Source organism: Pleurodeles waltl, chromosome 4_1 (genome assembly GCF_031143425.1).
Source record: "Pleurodeles waltl isolate 20211129_DDA chromosome 4_1, aPleWal1.hap1.20221129, whole genome shotgun sequence".
Lineage (NCBI taxonomy): Eukaryota > Metazoa > Chordata > Amphibia > Caudata > Salamandridae > Pleurodeles > Pleurodeles waltl.
The window spans coordinates 172036144-172055556 of NC_090442.1; positions in this window are offsets into that span (position 1 = coordinate 172036144).

Here is a 19413-nt window from a genome sequence, read left to right on the forward strand (position 1 = left end):
TGGCTAAATAAAACATTGGGGGTGCAGTGAGTGCCTTTGGAGTGGTATTATTGGAGTAAGGAGGGTACTTTGGCTGTTTAATAGTATAAAAAGCCTCCCAGGTGATTGTGTGGTAGTAAAACTTAAAAATCCACAGCAGGTAGATCGGATAAGTAATGTCAACATACAGGCTGTACCGCTGAGCTATTTTTATCAGCCACCCAAGGGCGTCGGCAGCAACCCTGGTAATGCCTCTAAATTTTCTGTCCCAACTCAGAACCAATATAGTTCTCTGGGCCATTATCTAGATGAAGTTGATTGACTTAGAGAGAGTGACAGGCCTCTGACTTTGACCTATTCCCTCACTCTGACACAAATGATGAATGCACACATAGCCAATCATAATTGCAGTCACCCTCAAAATAGTCCTACTAGTGGGGGAGTGGATGAACACAAATTCAGAAAGGAAAGCCCTCTCAACCAGAATTCGGAAGTTGAGAGTTTTTATAAGCAGGGGCAAAATTCCACACTTTATTGGAATGCAGCAGGTATTGGGGAGAAATACCACAGTAATGATAGGCTTGCCCTCTTAGAAAACAAGGAGATGGTATGCCTCCAAGAAACATGGGCCAATAGTGAGATTTATATCAATGGATTTCAGTCAGTAACAACCCTGGCTATGCGAAAACCTGTCAGGCGCAGCAGTGGGGGGCTGATGACGCTGATCAACATCACCTCAGGCGCTAAGGTAACTAAATGCAGAACTGACTCCCCTTACTATCAATTAGTGTTGCTGTCCATGAAGGGCAGCCCGTTAAGGTTCTTGGTCAATTTTTACCATAATAATTTTGTGAGATCTAACGTTGAGATTATACACGCCCTAGAGAAGGCCAATGAGGAAATGGTCTGTTGTTTGGAAAAGGATTTCATAATTATATGGGGTGGGGATTTCAATGTCTCTCTTTGTTCCACAGGGGACGATAGAATCTGTGGATTAAATGATGAAGATGATTGCAACTATTTCCACTTTACCCACAAACCCTGTGGGGACAAGTTAAATAACCTTATGAGGACTCATGATCTAGTGTTGGAAAGTGGCATCTCACCGACGTTTATTCTCCCCAATATTACTTTTATTGGGAGGGGGGCGGGTCTGTAATTGATCATGTGATGATATCAAGGTCCTGGTGGAACAAACAGGGTATTTTTAAGGTTGTGCCAAGTGGCCTCAACGATCATTATCCACTGGTCCTATCATTCCATTATGGTTTAAAAAAGAGAAGTCTGCAGAAAATGAGAGGCCCTGTGGAATACTGTAGGAATAAATGTGTGCTATGTAAATGGCAAAAAGTGGACAAAGAAACTCTCTTAAGTAGGGTTGTGGGCAAAAACGTGGACACCCTTGAAACCTGCCGAAACACTGAATTGCCCCGTCCCACGTCCTGGGAGCTTTCGCAGACATCTACATGGCAGTTAGGGCACATTTAACTCTACCTACCTAATCTCCCAAAATCAAACTTGTAAAATGGTTTGATAAATCAACCACTCACGCCCCTTTCTAATCTCATATTGGCGTTAAAATCTACTCTGAGAAACAAATCAGAGGTCACGAAATGCAGAGCTCAGTACCAGAAGGCAGTTTCAGCTAGGAAGAAAGTGATAAGAGAAAAAGCATGGGAGAAATTGACCACTGCCTCAGCTATTAATGACGGGGCACAATTCTGGAAAGTTGTCAATACCCCTTTTTTCAGCTCTGATACCAACAAAGGTGTTGAGGTACACATCCCAGAGCAGAGATGGGTCAGTCATTTTACAAAGCTGTATGAAGGTCGATTGGATGACTGCAAGATGACTTTTGTAAATGCCCCTGCCATGCTTGGCATTGAGGAAATGGATATTCACCTGAACTATGTCATACTAGCTATTAAGGGCTTATTGCCAGATAAGGTCCCAGCTGATCTCTTTAAGTATAATATTGTTCTTTGGGCTCCAATGTTGGTAAACGTTTTCAGAGCTGCGTCAACCTCTGTCCTCCCTCCTTCATGGCTCAGTGTCATTATTGTCCCGATTTTTAAGAAGGGGGCCATAGTGATCCTGCTTGTTATCGTCCAATTTCTCTCATTGACGCCACCACAAAGGTTTTTGGGAAAATCCTCCCGGACCATTTGGAACCTGGGCTTTTGACAATAACATAATTTCCAAGTCTCAGTTTGGTTTCAGGCAGTGGGGACAGTCGACCAATGTTTGAACCTTCACCTGATCAGAGAAAAGTATGTGGGGGTGAAGCAAGGGTGTCTTTATTTTGCATTTGTGGATCTAAAGGCACCTTTTGATAACATGGATAGAAGCAAATTATGGGTGATGCTAACCTATAAAGGTGCTAGTGCAAAAATAATGTCCCTCTTGGCCCAAATTCACAATGATGTGGAAGCTAAGGTCAGATTTGGGCAAGAGGGGCAATGCACCAGCCCCTTTAAGGTTAGGAAAGGGGTAAGACAGGATTGTGTTCTTGCACCCTTCCTCTTCAAGTTCTATATAAATGTTCTAGAGGAAGCTCTCATTAACGAAAAGGCAGATCCCCCTAAGACTGCCGACAGACCACAACCGGTATTAATGTATGTCGATGATTGCGTCCTGATGGCACGAACTGGAAGGGGCCTCAAAAAACCATTAAACAGATTTGTGGATTTCATGACGGCCTGGGGATCACTAAATATCAGGAGGTGTAAGGAAGCTATTTTTCATCTGCAGTTACTCCAGGCTGATTTGATATGTATGGTTATTTATCTCTTTATTGCTGCAGTGATAAAAGAAAGGAAATATCTTGATTCTAACTGTTAAGCACTTTGCTATAAATTTGCACAGCTCAGCAAATAATATTTTAGATGACCAAATGACTATCTGATCAGGTATTCACATTTTAAGAGGTTCTAATTATCGTACTGATCATCTTATGTACAGATATCCTATTTGCTATTTATTGATGCACAGTTCGTCAAGTAATATTTTAGATGACCAAATGACTATTTGATCAGGTATGCACATTTTTAGAGGTTCCAATTATTGTACTGATCATCTTATGTACATATATCCTATTGCGATTTATTGATGTTTCTTTTTACCTTTTTAACTTATTAATTATCTTTGTACATATGCTCTTTTATCGATATCTACAAAAGATCGGAATAAAGATTTTTGACTCACTGGGATAATTCTAGTGCCTCTCTGCCTGCACCACAACTAGTGGACTCTCCACTCGATGACATTGAAGGTTTTCATAGTATCATAATCTCATAGAAAGTGCTGCACAAAGGTTTGTTACCTTTGAGTACTAAGCAGTCTGACTTCTGTTGTATATGACTTTAAAGAGCCTACAAAAAAAATCAGTTTAAGTAGTTCTAATAGTGGATTTTATTTGGGAGAAATGTACCAAAATAATGAAAACCCCTGCAACAGTCTCTGTTGTTTTACCAAGGGTATACAAAAAATATAAAGCACCAGAAAACCAGCCTGCTTGTGTGGTTGGTCATCCAAAGCCAGATTCTGTAGTGATGCAAGCAACTCAGTTCATGTCCAAGAATCCTTCGACGCCCATCTCCGGACATAGAAGTCAGGGGCTTAGATGACATTGGCAAGTGCTTTTCAACTATGGCAGCAGATTCTGTTTGTGCTGCCAATTCACTAACCAAACTAGGCAGTTATGACAGACAAACGTGGTCACACATCGCCATATACATAGATCACTTGCCTGACGATGTAAACCCCCTAAGAGATAATAGACTGTACTATGGATATAGCATCAACATGGTTTCAACAGTTGGCAGGAGCTACTGTCCTGAGGCAACAAGGATGGTTGAAGGCCACATCGTTCAGGCCGGACATGCAGAGCAAGATACTAGACATGCCATAAGAAGTAGAGGCATTATTTGGAAAGCATGTGGATGACACCTTACAGGCGATTAAAACAGACACAGATACTACACAATCCTTAGGAACCCTGCAGATAAGGAAGATGACTTTTCGAGGTGCAGGAAGAGGGGTTTGTTCATATATAGAAGGGGATATCAGACACACAAATACCATCAATACTATCCCTTTCACCAACACTATCGTCTTTCCTATCAACAGCAGCAATTTAGATCACTGCCAGTGTAGTGCAGCCATTTTTAATATAGCTTCATGCACGTTAGTTTAACATATTAGGCCTCTGTGCACTTTGCCCTAGATAAATTTTATTCAGCCTTGCACTGTTATTTTACAATAACCAGTTTTACAGTCTTGTTTTTATTTATTTCTATCACACTGTTTAGCTTAGTTCAGCACTGTGTTCTCAAACAATGCATTCTTGCTCACCCTGTGCTTCAGTCAAGGCTACAGTCTGGTACATTGCCGGTAAACGTGGTAGAAGTTTAGTCTCTAGTGTTCGTAGATAATACGCATCCTTACGTAGGGACATTTTCTTAGAACATCTGCGTGTTAGTTATAAAAACACTTTCTAGTCCTAGTACACGTCAGAGGGAGATTCCGACCAGGAACCTACAACTAGATGCTGACTGCCCCATTGCAGATGCTGATGCAGATTATAGGCCTTTGCTCAGGTATGAGGGTTGATGTCCTCCCGGGGAAACCTGAAAGGCAGGCTTAGAGCTTTAAATGCTGTGCTTAGAACATAACTTAGAGAGAACCTAATCTAGTTGCACTATGATAGCCTTATTCTTGTGCTTCACTCTCATCGTTACTATTTTAATCTTACTGTGTTGTGTAGTTCTGGTTATTGCAGCTCACGCTTTGCTATCTAAAATGCAGTTGTTTTATTAAATCAATCTTTAAAACTTAAACTGCCTTTATCATTTATATATGAGACCGTACTGTTTATAAGAGAACCGGTTGTGACCTGAGTGACCACGACTCCCTTGGGAAGTACTAAGATGTCATGCGCTCGGCTGCCCAATTGTCTCTTCCCGTTGGGAGAGATGAGGCACTGCTAGTTAGCCGGAGCAAAACACAGATTTAGGGGGTCATTCTTACCCTGGCGGCCGGCGGTATGTTGGCGGTAACACCGCCAACAGGCTGGCGGTGTTCCGCCAGCAATTATGACCGTGGCGGAAAAGCCACGGTCATACCGCCGGCTCCTCCACTTTCCCGGCAGGCTTCCGCCTGGCGGGCATAATCCCCAGGGCAGCGGTGCAAGCACCGCTGCCCTGGGGATTATGAGTCCCCGACCGCCAGCCTGTCGGTGGCGGTATACACCGCCATGGAAAGGCTGGCGGGAAGGGGACGCACGGGGCCCCTGGGGGCCCCTGCACTGCCCATGCACTTGGCATGGGCAGTGCAGGGGCCCCCAGGCGAAGCCCCGTCGCGCATTTCACTGCCCGAATTTCGGGCAGTGAAATGCGCGACGGGTGCTACTGCACCCGCTGCACATCAACAATGCCGCCAGCTCTATTACGAGCCGGCGGCAATGTTGATGTGCCATTTCCGCTGGGCCAGCGGAAATGTCGGAATAGGGAGGCATGAATACCGCCGGCAATGGCGATATTCTGTCTCCCCCGGCCTCAGCGGTCTGGAAAAAAGACCGCCGAGGTCAGAATGACCACCTTAGTGTGACAAGGGTCCTTCACCGTGGGTCAGACTTAGTCCCCCACACTGTGAACGATCTTGCCGCTCAAAATCCAGTAGTCTCATTAGGATATGAGAGCCTACGCAACATGGCACCGCCAACGTTTGGTCAGGCTCTAATTTTCGGGTCCACCGGTATATCTCGGTCTCATATAATATAATGATCCCTCAGTCCCGTACACGAAGACGTCCGTGGTACTGAGGATTTCCACCACCGCCGTATAGGTAACCCTATTTACAGCGGGTGGTTGTTCAAGCTTGAACCTTAAAAGGAAAAATAAACATCTTGGTGTGCCTTCTCTGAATTCTTGGTGCTTTTATAATGGCGAAACCCCAGGTTGTACAAATAGCTCTTAACGTGAGACATCCGCTCACAGCACTTTTGCTAGCACATGACCTTACGGCCCAGGTTGGTCCAGTCACGTTTGTGGTGGACGCCCATGCAGCCTATAGAACAGAACTTTTTTACTCTTGGGTCACATTTCCAGCAGTTGATGGGAACACAAATACATTCCATACATATACAGTAGAGAACGCGCCTGGACAATACAGGGCGTACCCATATTTAGAGATACCTCTATCTTATCAAGAACATAATAATTGGCTTGATGGCGCCCTACCCCATACGATATTACCAGTAAGGTTAGGTCCACTAAGTAATGATGGTCCTACCTGGCCTTTATTGGCCACATATACACCTCATCCTGCGGTTGCAAATATGGCGGTGGCTGAGGTTCGACGCTTATATACTGACTTAACAGCAATATATAGTACAATTTGTGATGCAGACACTAAATACAAACCCAGTGCGTGCTGCTCCAGCACAACCACACGCAGTAACACCAGGTATAAATCCGATGACTGTACACTCTATTATGGGAGAAGACTCCATTTTGGCTGGCACAATAAAATTATACGCTGGAGGCGGTATTTCGCCATACGGGACCTCAGGACAAACATAGAATACTGACTATGTGTTTACCCTTTAGGATGGTTCCCACAGTGGAACATTGTAATACATGGGGCACAGTGTTTGCCGCGCTCTATACAACGGCACACGGTACACCGACACTAGCCAACCTACCGGAATTGCTTAAACAAATTCAAGATGAATACGGGGCTGCCCCGGCCTTAGATTTAGGAATGCAACTGATGGGCAATTTTGCCACGGGTTCTTTGATAATCCTAAGCAATCTTAAAGGGGAAGCAGTTGCACTTGCAGTGTGCATGTGTCTTCGTGACGTTCCGCAACAAGATCAGGAGCGGGAACTGCCTAAAATAATAGCAGAAACATATTCCAGTATCGGTCGAGATAGCCTGGGGGCTAGACTGCAAAAACCTCAATTTCAGGGAACAATTAATAAAGTTAATACTAAACAGCAACCTGAGAGTAATAAGAAGCGCTGGGAGAAAAAACAACAAACACCTAAAAAAAGAAAGGGGAGAATCTCCACGTACGGAGACCACGCAGAATAGGTATAATCTCAGAAATAGAGATAATATAAAAATGCCTGATAGATATCAATATACTGTTACACGCCAATCTCGTTCCTTTCAGGACTCATCGGAAAAGAGAAATGAGAGAGGTGGGCGGTCAGAGCAGAGAAACAGAGTACGTGAAACCAAGACAGGAATCACAATGCTCTTCGGAGGTTTCTGTCAAGAAGGAAGAGAAACCGGTACAACAAACACAACAGTTTAAAAAGAAAAAAGTGGCAGCAGTCTCAGTTAGACATGCCACTCAGGAAGAGGGTTCTCTTGAAGAACAAGAAATGGGCTCTAGCACTGCTAGACAGCGCGGCAGAGGTCACAATAGTTCGCCGGAATCTTCTAGAGCATCTGGAGGTGAAAGCAACTGATGACTTCATACAAGTAGAAACAGCAGATATGCGTGTCTCCGAACCTGACAGGGTGTATACAGTAACTTTACAATTGGAAGGAGACATTGAACGCACTATACACGCAGGCCCATATTTATACTTTTTGACGCTAAACTGCGCTAACGCAGTTTAGCGTAAAAAAATTTAGCGCCGTCTAACGCCATTCTGAAGCGCCATGCGGGCGCCGTATTTATGGAATGGCGTTAGCCGGCGCTAGCAGACCGGCGCTGCCTGGTGTGCGTGGAAAAAAACCACGTAGACCAGGCAGCGCCGGCGTAGGGGGAAAATGGCGTTAGGGCGTCTTAAAATGGGGCAAGTCAGGTTGAGGCAAAAAAATCGCCTCAACCCGATTTGCGCCATTATTTTCGCCGCCCAGACGCCATTTAAATGACTCCTGTCTTAGTAAAGACAGGAGTCATGCCCCCTTGCCCAATGGCCATGCCCAGGGGACTTATGTCCCCTGGGCATGGTCATTGGGCATAGTGGCATGTAGGGGGGCACAAATAAGGCCCCCCTATGCCACCCAAAAATTTTTTAAAAATATAAAAAATTATACTTACCTGAACTTACCTGAATGTCCCTGGGGTGGGTCCCTCCATCCTTGGGTGTCCTCCTGGGGTGGGCAGGGGTGGCAGGGGAGGTCCCTGGGGGCAGGGGAGGGCACCTGTGGGCTCATTTTGAGCCCACAGGCCCCTTAACGCCTACCCTGACCCAGGCGTTAAATAGTGGCGCAAATGCGGGGTTTTTTGACCCGCCACCTCCCGGGCGTGACTTTTGCCCGGGAGTATAAATACGACGCATTTGCGTCGCCGTCATTTTTTTAGACGGGAACGCCTTCCTTGCATCTCATTAACGCAAGGAAGGCGTTCACGCAAAAAAATGACGCTATTTGCCCATACTTTGGCGCTAGACGCGTCTAACGCCAAAGTATAAATATGGCGTTAGTTTTGCGCCGAATTTGCGTCGAAAAAAACGACGCTAATTCGGCGCAAACGGAGTATAAATACGGGCCGCAATCTTTTGGGTTTGTGTAGTTAAGATCTATGACATTTTGCTGGCCGAACAAGATTGGCCGCCTGATTTTGTCTGCACCTGCCCAGCTGGGGAGGAGGTTATTTAACCTTCCTTCTCGCCCCTTGTTCCCGAGGAACTCGCTGAGTCCTGTTCTATAAAATGGGCTCTCGTACAGGCACCTGCGTTATTTAGAAATCACGTAGGGGGGGACAGGGATTCTCCATATCATGTAATTCCCATTAAAGGTGAACCTCAGCCACAACCGCAGTATCCCATAAAACATGAAGCAAGGGCACCGGTGAGGGAAATACTTACACAATTAGAATACCAGGGGGTGATTGAACCCTGTGTCTCACCAATGAATAATCCCTTATTTCCTGTAGCAGAACCGGACCATTCATACAGAATAGTCATAGACTACAGACATTTGAACGGACATACACGTACATATGCTATACAAAATTCACATAGCACTGCACTGATGAGCAACATTGTGCGGAAAAAATATAAAACGACTTTGGATATCTCAAATGGATTCTTCTGCCAAAATATAGCACCTGAAAGCAAAGATTTAACAAGCTTTAGCGCCCTAGGCTCCCAGAAAAAATTCAGTTGTTTGCCTCAGGGGTATAAAAACAGCCTAAGACTGTTTGCAGCTTGTGTAACTGCTATTTTACACGAGTTAGACCCTGACGCGTTGTCATATGTGGATGATATATTTCTCACGGATGATGAGTTAGTACAGCATTTAAGACAGGTAGCCCGCATTGTTGTAGGGTTTGCCGAACTCAGCTACAAATTTAACTTCAAAAAATCTAAAATTGCCTTCCTCAGCGTCCTGTTCCTGGGATATGAGCTGTCGAATTAAGGAAAGAGCCTAGCGCCACAATTCTTAGAAAAGTGTGCACAATTGCAACCACCAAATACGATTAAGAAACTCCGATCATTGTTGGGCTTTCTAAATTTTGGCAGAACATACATTCCGGATTATGCTACACGCATAAAAACCTTATATGAATTAATACGTCCTGATTTTTGAAGCAAATTCTGGACAATTGAACATACACATACTCTTCGAGAGTTACAAGCAGATATGCTAGCAGCGAAACATCTACACACACGGGATAATAAGACACATTTGGTCATCAGGGTGATAGCTGGGCCATTGGGTTTACTTATGTCACATTTAATGAAGGTGAGACAGTCCCGATTGCATACAAGTCACACTTGTATTCTACTGCTGAACAACGATTTGCACCTACAGAGAAAATTCTCACTGCTGTACAGATGGCTGTTACAAAAGCTAGCATCTCGAACGCAAAAGCACTCCACCCAAGATGGATACAATGGGCCACGTCCTTGACAGCCACTGATGTAGATTACATTTTTGACCCAAAGTTACAAACTCAGGAATTTCTACAATATGAAGTTGAATATCCAGTTCCCGCTGACACATTGCCTATTGATCAATATCAGGTAGTCATGCACACCAATGGCTCTGCGCAACCAGCGGTTGAAACAAAACATCAATATTCTGCTGCATGTGCGGTTGTGAGCGGCTATATGGAGGGGGAGAAATTCTCCCCCCAACATACCTATACACAGACCTTAGGGGATTGTACAGCACAATTGGCTGAGCTTAAAGCTCTACTAATGGCACTAGAACATACTGATCCGACACAGTTCACACTGATTGTTTGTGATTTGTTTTATTGCGTCCAGTCTTTTAATGAATACCTGCATTACTGGCACTTGAAGGGGTTCAGAGATTCGAAAGGCAACACCATGAAACACAGATTACTGTGGGGGAAGGTAGCAGACCTGAAAGAGACGCTACCTAAGGTCCATGTTGTGCACACACTTGGACACCTGCACGTTGGAATACACGTTGCTGGAAATACTTTGGCTGATGAAGCTGTAGGAAAGTTCCATCTTGCCTGGCATGTTACCCCCATATTTCACTGTATACATGTTGTTTTAGTGTATGTGTCACTGGGACCCTGCCAGCCAGGGCCCCTGTGCTCATAAGTGTGCCCTGTATGTGTTCCCTGTGTGATGACTAACTGTCTCACTGAGGCTCTGCTAACCAGAACCTCAGTGGTTATGCTCTCTCTGTTTTCTAAATTGTCACTAACAGGCTAGTGACCAATTTCACCAATTCACATTGGCATACTGGAACACCCTTATAATTCCCTAGTATATGGTACTGAGGTACCCAGGGTATTGGGGTTCCAGGAGATCCCTATGGGCTGCAGCATTTCTTTTGCCACCCATAGGGAGCTCTGACAATTCTTACACAGGCCTGCCACTGCAGCCTGAGTGAAATAACGTCCACGTTATTTCACAGCCATTTACCACTGCACTTAAATAACTTATTAGTCACCTATATGTCTAACCTTCACCTGGTGAAGGTTGGGTGCTAAGTTACTTAGTGTGTGGACACCCTGGCACTAGCCAAGGGGCCCCCACATCGTTCAGGGCAAATTCCCCGGACTTTGTGAGTGCGGGGACACCATTTCACGCGTGCACTATACATAGGTCACTACCTATGTATAGCGTCACAATGGTAACTCCGAACATGACCATGTAGCATGTCTAAGATCATGGAATTGTCACCCAAATGCCATTCTGGTATTGGGGAGACAATTCCATGATCCCAGTGGTCTGTAGCACAGACCCTGGTACTGCCAAACTGCCTTTCCCGGGGTTTCACTGCAGCTGCTGCTGCTGCCAACCCCTCAGACAGGTTTCTGCCCTCCTGGGGTCCAGCCAGGCCAAGCCCAGGAAGGCAGAACAAAGGACTTCCTCAGAGAGAGGGTGTTACACCCTCTCCCTTTGGAAAAAGGTGTCAGGGCTGGGGAGGAGTAGCCTCCCCCAGCCTCTGGAAATGCTTTGATGGGCACAGATGGTGCCCATCTCTGCATAAGCCAGTCTACACCGGTTCAGGGATCCCCCAGCCCTGCTCTGGCGCGAAACTGGACAACAGAAAGGGGAGTGACCACTGGACCACTGGATTCAGAGGTGTGCTGGCACACTGTACTGCTATGAGTGGCCAGGGCCAGCAGGTGACATCAGAGACTCCTTCTGATAGGCTCTTACCTGTGTTACTAGCCTATCCTCCTTCCTAGGTAGACAAACCTCCTTTTCTGGCTATTTAGGGTCTCTGCTTTGGGGAATTCTTCAGATACCGAATGCAAGAGCTCATCAGAGTTCCTCTGCACTTCTCTCTTCACCTTCTGCCAAAGGATCGACCGCTGACTGCTCAGGACGCCTGCAAAACCGCAACAAAGTAGCAAAGACGACTACTGCAACCTTGTATCGCTTATCCTGCCGCTTTCTCGCCTGTTTCCTGGTGGTGCATGTTCTGGGGGTAGCCTGCCTCCTTCTTGCACCAGGAGCTCTGAAGAAATCTCCCGTGGGTCGACGGAATCTTTCCCCTGCAACCGCAGGCAACAAAAGACTGCATCACCGGTCCTCTGGGTCCCCTCTCAGCACGACGAGCGTGGTCCCTGTCACTCAGCAACTCTGTCCAAGTGACTCCCACAGTTCAGTGACTCTTCAGTCCAAGTTTGGTGGAGGTAAGTCCTTGCCTCCCCATGCTAGACTGCATTGCTGGGTACCGCGTGATTTGCAGCTGCTCCGGCTCCTGTGCACTCTTCCAGGATTTCCTTCGTGCACAGCCATGCCTGGGTCCCCCACACTCTAACCTGCAGTGCACAACCTTCTAAGTTGTCCTCTGGCGTCGTGGGACTCCCTTTTGTGTCTTCGGGTGGACTCCGGTTCACTCCTCTTCCAAGTGCCTGTTCTGGTACTTCTGCGGGTGCTGCCTGCTTCTGTGAGGGCTCCCTGACTTGCTGGCCGCCCCCTCTGTCTCCTCATCCAAGTGGCGACATCCTGGTCCCTCCTGGGCCACAGCAGCATCCAAAAACCCTAACGGCGACCCTTGCAGCTAGCAAGGCTTGCTTGCAGTCTTTCTGCGTGGGAACACCTCTGCAAGCTTCTTCACGACGTGGGACATCCATCCTCCAAAGGGGAAGTTCCTGGTCCTCTTCGTTCTTGCAGAAACCAAAGCTTCTTCCATCCGGTGGCAGCTTCTTTGCACCATCAGCTGGCATTTCCTGGGCATCTGCCCCCTCTCGACACTGTCGCGACTCTTGGACTTGGTCCCCTTGTCTTACAGGTACTCAGGTCCGGAAATCCACTGTTGTTGCATTGCTGGTGTTGGTTTTCCTTGCAGAATCCCCCTATCACGACTTCTGTGCTCCCTGGGGGTTGTAGGTGTACTTTACACCTACCTTACAGGGTCTTGGGGTGGGCTATTTTTCTAACCCTCACTGTTTTCTTACAGTCCCAGCGACCCTCTACAAGCTCACATAGGTTTGGGGTCCATTCGTGGTTCGCATTCCACTTTTGGAGTATATGGTTTGTGTTGCCCCTATACCTATGTGCTCCTATTGCAATCTACTGAAACTTTCCATTGCTTGCATTACTTCCTTTTGCTATTACTGCATATTTTTGGTATTGTGTACATATATCTTGTGTATATTTGGCATCCTCATACTAAGGGTACTCACTGAGATACTTTTGGCATATTGTCATAAAAATAAAGTACCTTTATTTTTAGTATATCTGTGTATTGTGTTTTCTTATGATTTTGGGCATATGACACCAGTAGTATAGTAGGAGCTTTGCATGTCTCCTAGTTCAGCCTAAGCTGCTTTGCCATAGCTACCTTCTATCAGCCTAAGCTGCTAGAAACGCCTCTTCTACACTAATAAGGGATAACTGGACCTGGCACAAGGTGTGAGTACCTCTGGTACCCACTACAAGCCAGGCCAGCCTCCTACAGAAGCCGCAAAGTCAGCAGTGGCAGTTGCCACTGTAGCTGCAGTGACTCATTCGAGTTCTAAACCAGACACAGATATTATGGCTGCCATAAAAGCTATGGTTGATGGCACGCCTTATCCTAAAGGATTTCCTAATAAATACCAATACTTGATGAGAAGTATGCTGAGCGCTGAAGTTAAAATTCCAGGCGGAGGCGTACGCGACATCCCCAATAAAGTTGTAATACCACAATTGATTAAAGCAGCACATGAGGGAGTGGCATCTGCACATGCTGCCGTGGCAGCTACAATTTCGCTATTACAGGCCCGTTATTGGTGGCCTGGTTGTGAGAAAGTAGCCTCTTTCTAGCCTTGTTACCCACACTTTTGGCGTGTTTGTGAGTATATGTCAGGGTGTTTTCACTGTCTCACTGAGATCCTGCTAGCCAGGGCCCAGTGTTCATAGTGAAAACCCTATGTTGTAAGTGTGGTTGTTATGTGTCACTGGGATCCTGCTAGCCAGGACCCCAGTGCTCATACGTTTGTGGCCTATATGTATGTTTTCCCTGTGTCATGCCTAACTGTCTCACTGAGGCTCTGCTAACCAGAACCTCAGTGGTTATGCTCTCTCTGCTTTCCAAATTCTCACTAACAGGCTAGTGACCAATTTCACCAATTCACATTGGCATACTGGTACACCCATATAATTCCCTAGTATATGGTACTGAGGTACCCAGGGTATTGGGGTTCCAGGAGATCCCTATGGGCTGCAGCATTTCTTTTGCCACCCATAAGGAGATCTGACTATTCTTACACAGGTCTGCCAGAGCAGCCTGAGTGAAATAACTTCCACGTTATTTCACAGCCATTTACCACTGCACTTAAGTAACTTATAAGTCATCTATATGTCTAACCTTCACCTGGTGAATGTTGGGTGCAAAGTTACTTAGTGTGTGGGCACCCTGGCACTAGCCAAGGTGCCTCCACATTGTTCAGGGCAAATTCCCTGGACTTTGTGAGTGCGGGAACACCATTACACGAGTGCACTCGTCACTACCTATGTATAGCGTCACAATGGTAACTCCGAACATGGCCATGTAACATATCTAAGATCATGGAATTGTCACCCCAATGCCATCCTGGCATTGGGGAGACAATTCCATGATCCCCCGGGTCTCTAGCACAGAACCCGGGTACTGCCAAACTGCCTTTCCGGGGTTTCCACTGCAGCTGCTGCCAACCCCTCAGACAGGTTTCTGCCCCCCCTGGGGTCCAGGCAGCCCTGGCCCAGGAAGGCAGAACAAAGGATTTTCTCTGAGAGAGGGTGTAACACCCTCTCCCTTTGGAAATAGGTGTGATGGCTGGGGAGGAGTAGCCTCCCCCAGCCTCTGGAAATGCTTTGATGGGCACAGATGGTGCCCATATCTGCATTAGCCAGTCTACACCGGTTTAGGGATCCCCCAGACCTGCTCTGGCGCGATACTGGACAAAGGAAAGGGGAGTGACCACTCCCCTGACCTGCACCTGCCATAGGAGGTGCCCAGAGCTCCTCCAGTGTGCCCCAGACCTCTGCCATCTTGGAAACAGAGGTGTTGCTGGCACACTGGACTGCTCTGAGTGGCCAGTGCCAGCAGGTGACGTCAGAGACTCCTTCTGATAGGCTCTTACCTCTCTTAGTAGTCAATCCTCCTTCCTAGGTAGCCAAACTTCCTTTTCTGGCTATTTAGGGTCGCTGCTTTGGGGAATTCTTCAGATACTGAATGCAAGAGCTCACCAGAGTTCTTCTGCATCTCCCTCTTCACCTTCTGCCAAAGGATTGACCGCTGACTGCTCAGGACGCCTGCAAAAATGGAACAAAGTAGCCAGACGACTACTAGCAACCTTGTATCGCTTCATCCTGCCTGCTTTCTCGACTGTTTCCAGGTGGTGCATGCTCTGGGGGTAGCCTGCCTCCTTTCTGCACCAGGATCTCTGAAGAAATCTCCCGTGGGGCGACGGACTCTTCCCTCTGCAACTGCAGGCAACAAAAGACTGCATCACCGGTCCTCTGGGTCCCCTCTCAGCATGACGACCGTGGTCCCTGGAACTCAGCAACTCTGTCCAAGTGACTCCCATAGTCCAGTGACACTTCAGTCCAAGTTTGGTGGAGGTAATTCCTTGCCTCCCCACGCTAGACTGCATTGCTGGGGACTGTGCACTCTTCCAGGATTTCCTTCGTGCACAGCCAAGCCTGGGTCCCCGACACTCTAACCTGCAGTGCACAACCTTATGAGTCGTCGTCCGGCGTCGTGGGACTCCCTTTTCTGACTTCGGGTGGACTCTGGTTCACTCCTCTTCTAAGTGCCTGATCCAGTACTTCTGCCTGCTTCTGTGAGGGCTCCCTGACTTGCTGGGTGCCCCCTCTGTCTCCTCATCCAAGTGGCAACATCCTGGTCCCTCCTGGGCCACAGCATCATCCAAAAACCCTAACCGTGACCCTTGCAGCTAGCAAGGCTTGTTTGCGGTCTTTCTGCGTGGGAACACCTCTGCAAGCTTCTTCACGACGTGGGACATCCATCCTCCAAAGGGGAAGTTCCTAGTCCTCTTCGTTCTTGCAAAACACCAAGCTTCTTCCATCCGGTGGCAACTTCCTTGCACCCTCAGCTGGCATTTCCTGGGTTCCTGCCCACTCTCGACACTGTCACGACTCTTGGACTTGGTCACCTTGTCTTACAGGTACTCAGGTCCGGAAATCCACTGTTGTTGCATTGCTGGTGTTGGTTTTCCTTGCAGAATCCCCCTATCACGACTACTGTGCTCTCTGGGGGCTGTAGGTGCACTTTACACCTACCATACAGGGTCTTGGGGTGGGCTATTTTTCTAACCCTCACTGTGTTCTTACAGTCCCAGCGACCCTCTACAAGCTCACATAGGTTTGGGGTCCATTCGTGGTTCGCATTCCACTTTTGGAGTATATGGTTTGTGTTGCCCCTATACCTATGTGCTCCTTTTGCAATCTATTGTAACTTTACACTGCTTGCATTACTTCCTTTTGCTATTACTGTATAATTTTGGTATTGTGTACATATATCTTGTGCATATTTGGCATCCTCATACTGAGGGTACTCACTGAGATATTTTTGGCATATTGTCATAAAAATAAAGTACCTTTATTTTTAGTATATCTGTGTATTGTATTTTCTTATGGTATTGTGCATATGACACCAGTGGTATAGTAGGAGCTTTACATGTCTCCTAGTTCAGCCTAAGCTGCTTTGCCATAGCTACCTTCTATCAGTCTAAGCTGCTAGAAACACCTCTTCTACACTAATAAGGGATAACTGGACCTGGCACAAGGTGTAAGTACCACTGGTACCCACTACAAGCCAGGCCAGCCTCCTACACTGGTCTCTATAAAGAGACCCAAGCAGTATGTCCTTTGTTGTGACATCTGTCAACAAATTAAAGTTTCAACAGCTAAGTGCCCGCCGCAGACACCCCTCTTAATCTCAAACAGACCATTACAATGTGTGTACCTGGATCATTGTGGTCCATTAACACCGGATAGTGCATACAAATATATACTAGTCGCTGTTGGTTCCTGCTCCAGATTTGTGTGGGTGTGGCCACAACGCTCGGCTGACGCTCGGACTGTTATTAAAGATTTGCGAGTCTTTGTCGGTACATATGCAGCTGCTGCATTCCGTTCGGACCAGAGCCCTGCTTTTGCCTCAAGGGCATTCAGGGACACCATGGCTTCGTTGGGGGTCCAGCTCCAGTACTCGTCTCCATTTCATCCCGAGGGAAATTCTGTCGTGGAGCGATTAAACCGTGATTTAAAGCAATCCTTAACAGCCAGAGTCTTAGGTACGGGTCGTAGTTGGCTAACCCACCAGTATGGAGTTAAGAGAGCACTAAATAACCTGCCTAGAAGGTCCCTGGGGGGGTCGTACTTCATATGAGTGCCTGTTTGGAACACAAATGTTTGTTCCGGGTTTCTTGATGGTCCTGGTGTGGAGGTGGTGGAAACACCTTTTGACATAAATGATCGTGTCACTGTTTTACAGGAATTACAGCAGTTCAGAGAAGATAACTCTTCTAAAAGTGCTGCCTCCACAGGAATTAAGGATGTGCCAGTAACACCTACCAGCTGGATTCCCAGGGTTGGGGATCTTGTGCGTGTAAAGGTCGCAGTGAAAAAATAATTTGGCCCTTCTTATCGAGCACCAGTCCCTGTGTCGGGGATACACGGAACCAGAACTGTTATTCTACCCCCGTTGCCAGTTGCCAAAGAAAATCGCTTTGTTTCTATTGACAATGTCAAGTTACAACATGTGGCAGATTCTACACAGCCGACCAAGAGGAACGTCCAGTAGTTCCTGAATCCCTCTCACTACTGGAGAAGAATTTCCGCTTCAAGTTGTCTATACCAACACTGTTGACTCTCCGAGCTTGGGGAGGGTGGATGATGATCTTGCATTGGTTCCACTAACAACGACCAACTTAGAAACATTTGATCAAGTCACTATGACTACAAACGTGACAGATGGTGCTGTCTACAGTATACCACTGCAGGAAACACCAACTCCTCCATTGACTACGGCAACGCCTTTTGCACAAACTGCCTCTGGTTACTTTGCCGACAACAACGATGGTCTATCGGACTTGTTCTCCTCTTCAATTGCTGACCTGTCAGGTCCACGTAAGCTGATGTGTTGGCTTAAAGATACGTATTTTGTTTTTCCATGGAACTATCTGTGGCTTTTATTGACTATGCTAGCATTTTTTCTTCGGATTGGGTTTGTCATTACCTTTTTTCTGTTGATACATGGTCATTTTCTTCCCGAGAGATCAGCGGTTGAACAGGTAGAGGAGGTGTTGAAACCACATTTTTCATCACATAAGGTTCGAAGAGACTGGTCCTTTGTGAACATTTCTGCAGTGCCAATTCCAGATGAGATTGTGTGGGATAAAGTAATGTTTCATATATACGGTCCCACTGAAATAATTCAAATACCATATGTGCTAAAGTTATCTATGAATGATATAGTCATACCAGGCATTGTATCTGATGATTGGTATGTGAAGACAGTTGACTCAATGATGACAGAATTGCAATATTACACTGTCTATGAAAATGAAGATGTTTACCAGTTTAGAGACAATTATGGTGACATGTTTTGCTATAATTACTATGGGCACCACTTCATACATAAAGCAAGCAGTCCAAAAATGATATTTGACTATACGCAATGTGAACATTGCCCTACTCCCCCGAAAGGGAGTTCCAAAGTGTATTTTGATAAATTTACGTATTTTTCTGGGCATCATCAAAAGAATGCTGAGTCATATTATTTTAAGTTAACTCCGACTAAAGATAAACAAATGTTGCTGACCAACATGAAATGTATCTATTCAGACTCCTTTGTTTCCCGGTTATCAATTGAAGGTTATGAATTTTGGTCAAAAAATGTTGATTTGGAAAGTGTTTGGGGAACAAAAAATTGGCAAACTAAGGGTAGAGAAACATTGTTTAGAGCATGTCTCATTCCTGTTCAAATGATTTTTTAAAATGAAACAGTACAACAAACCAGCTGCTTAGGCTTAGCTACAATCAGAGAATTAAATATGCCTAGCATCCCTGCCCCTGCACAATTTGATAACTGGCAAAAGTAGACGAATGCAACTTTTAGTGAGCTTACTGAATGGGTCCAGAATGGTACATTTAATGCTTCACTGACACGACGAGGCGGGTGGTTATTGTGGCCAATAGATACTAACGGGTGTCATCAACATTTTATCACCTCCTCGGGGGTTTCGGAACGAGTAGGTCAGACCCTCGCTATATATCACCAGAACATGCTGAAATAATTACGACATATAGGGGGTCATTACAACCTTGGCGGTAAAAGCCGCTTACCGCTGTCAGAAGACCGCCAACATCCCGCCGCGGTAAACCGCCACGGTCATTCTGACCCACAACAGGCAAACCGCCAAAATACAGACATCCACAAAAGTCCGCCACACCAAAGGTCAGCGAGAAACTGGCGATGACCAAACCTCCACCGTCACGCCAACAGAAATACGCCCACACTATCACGACACACGAATCCACG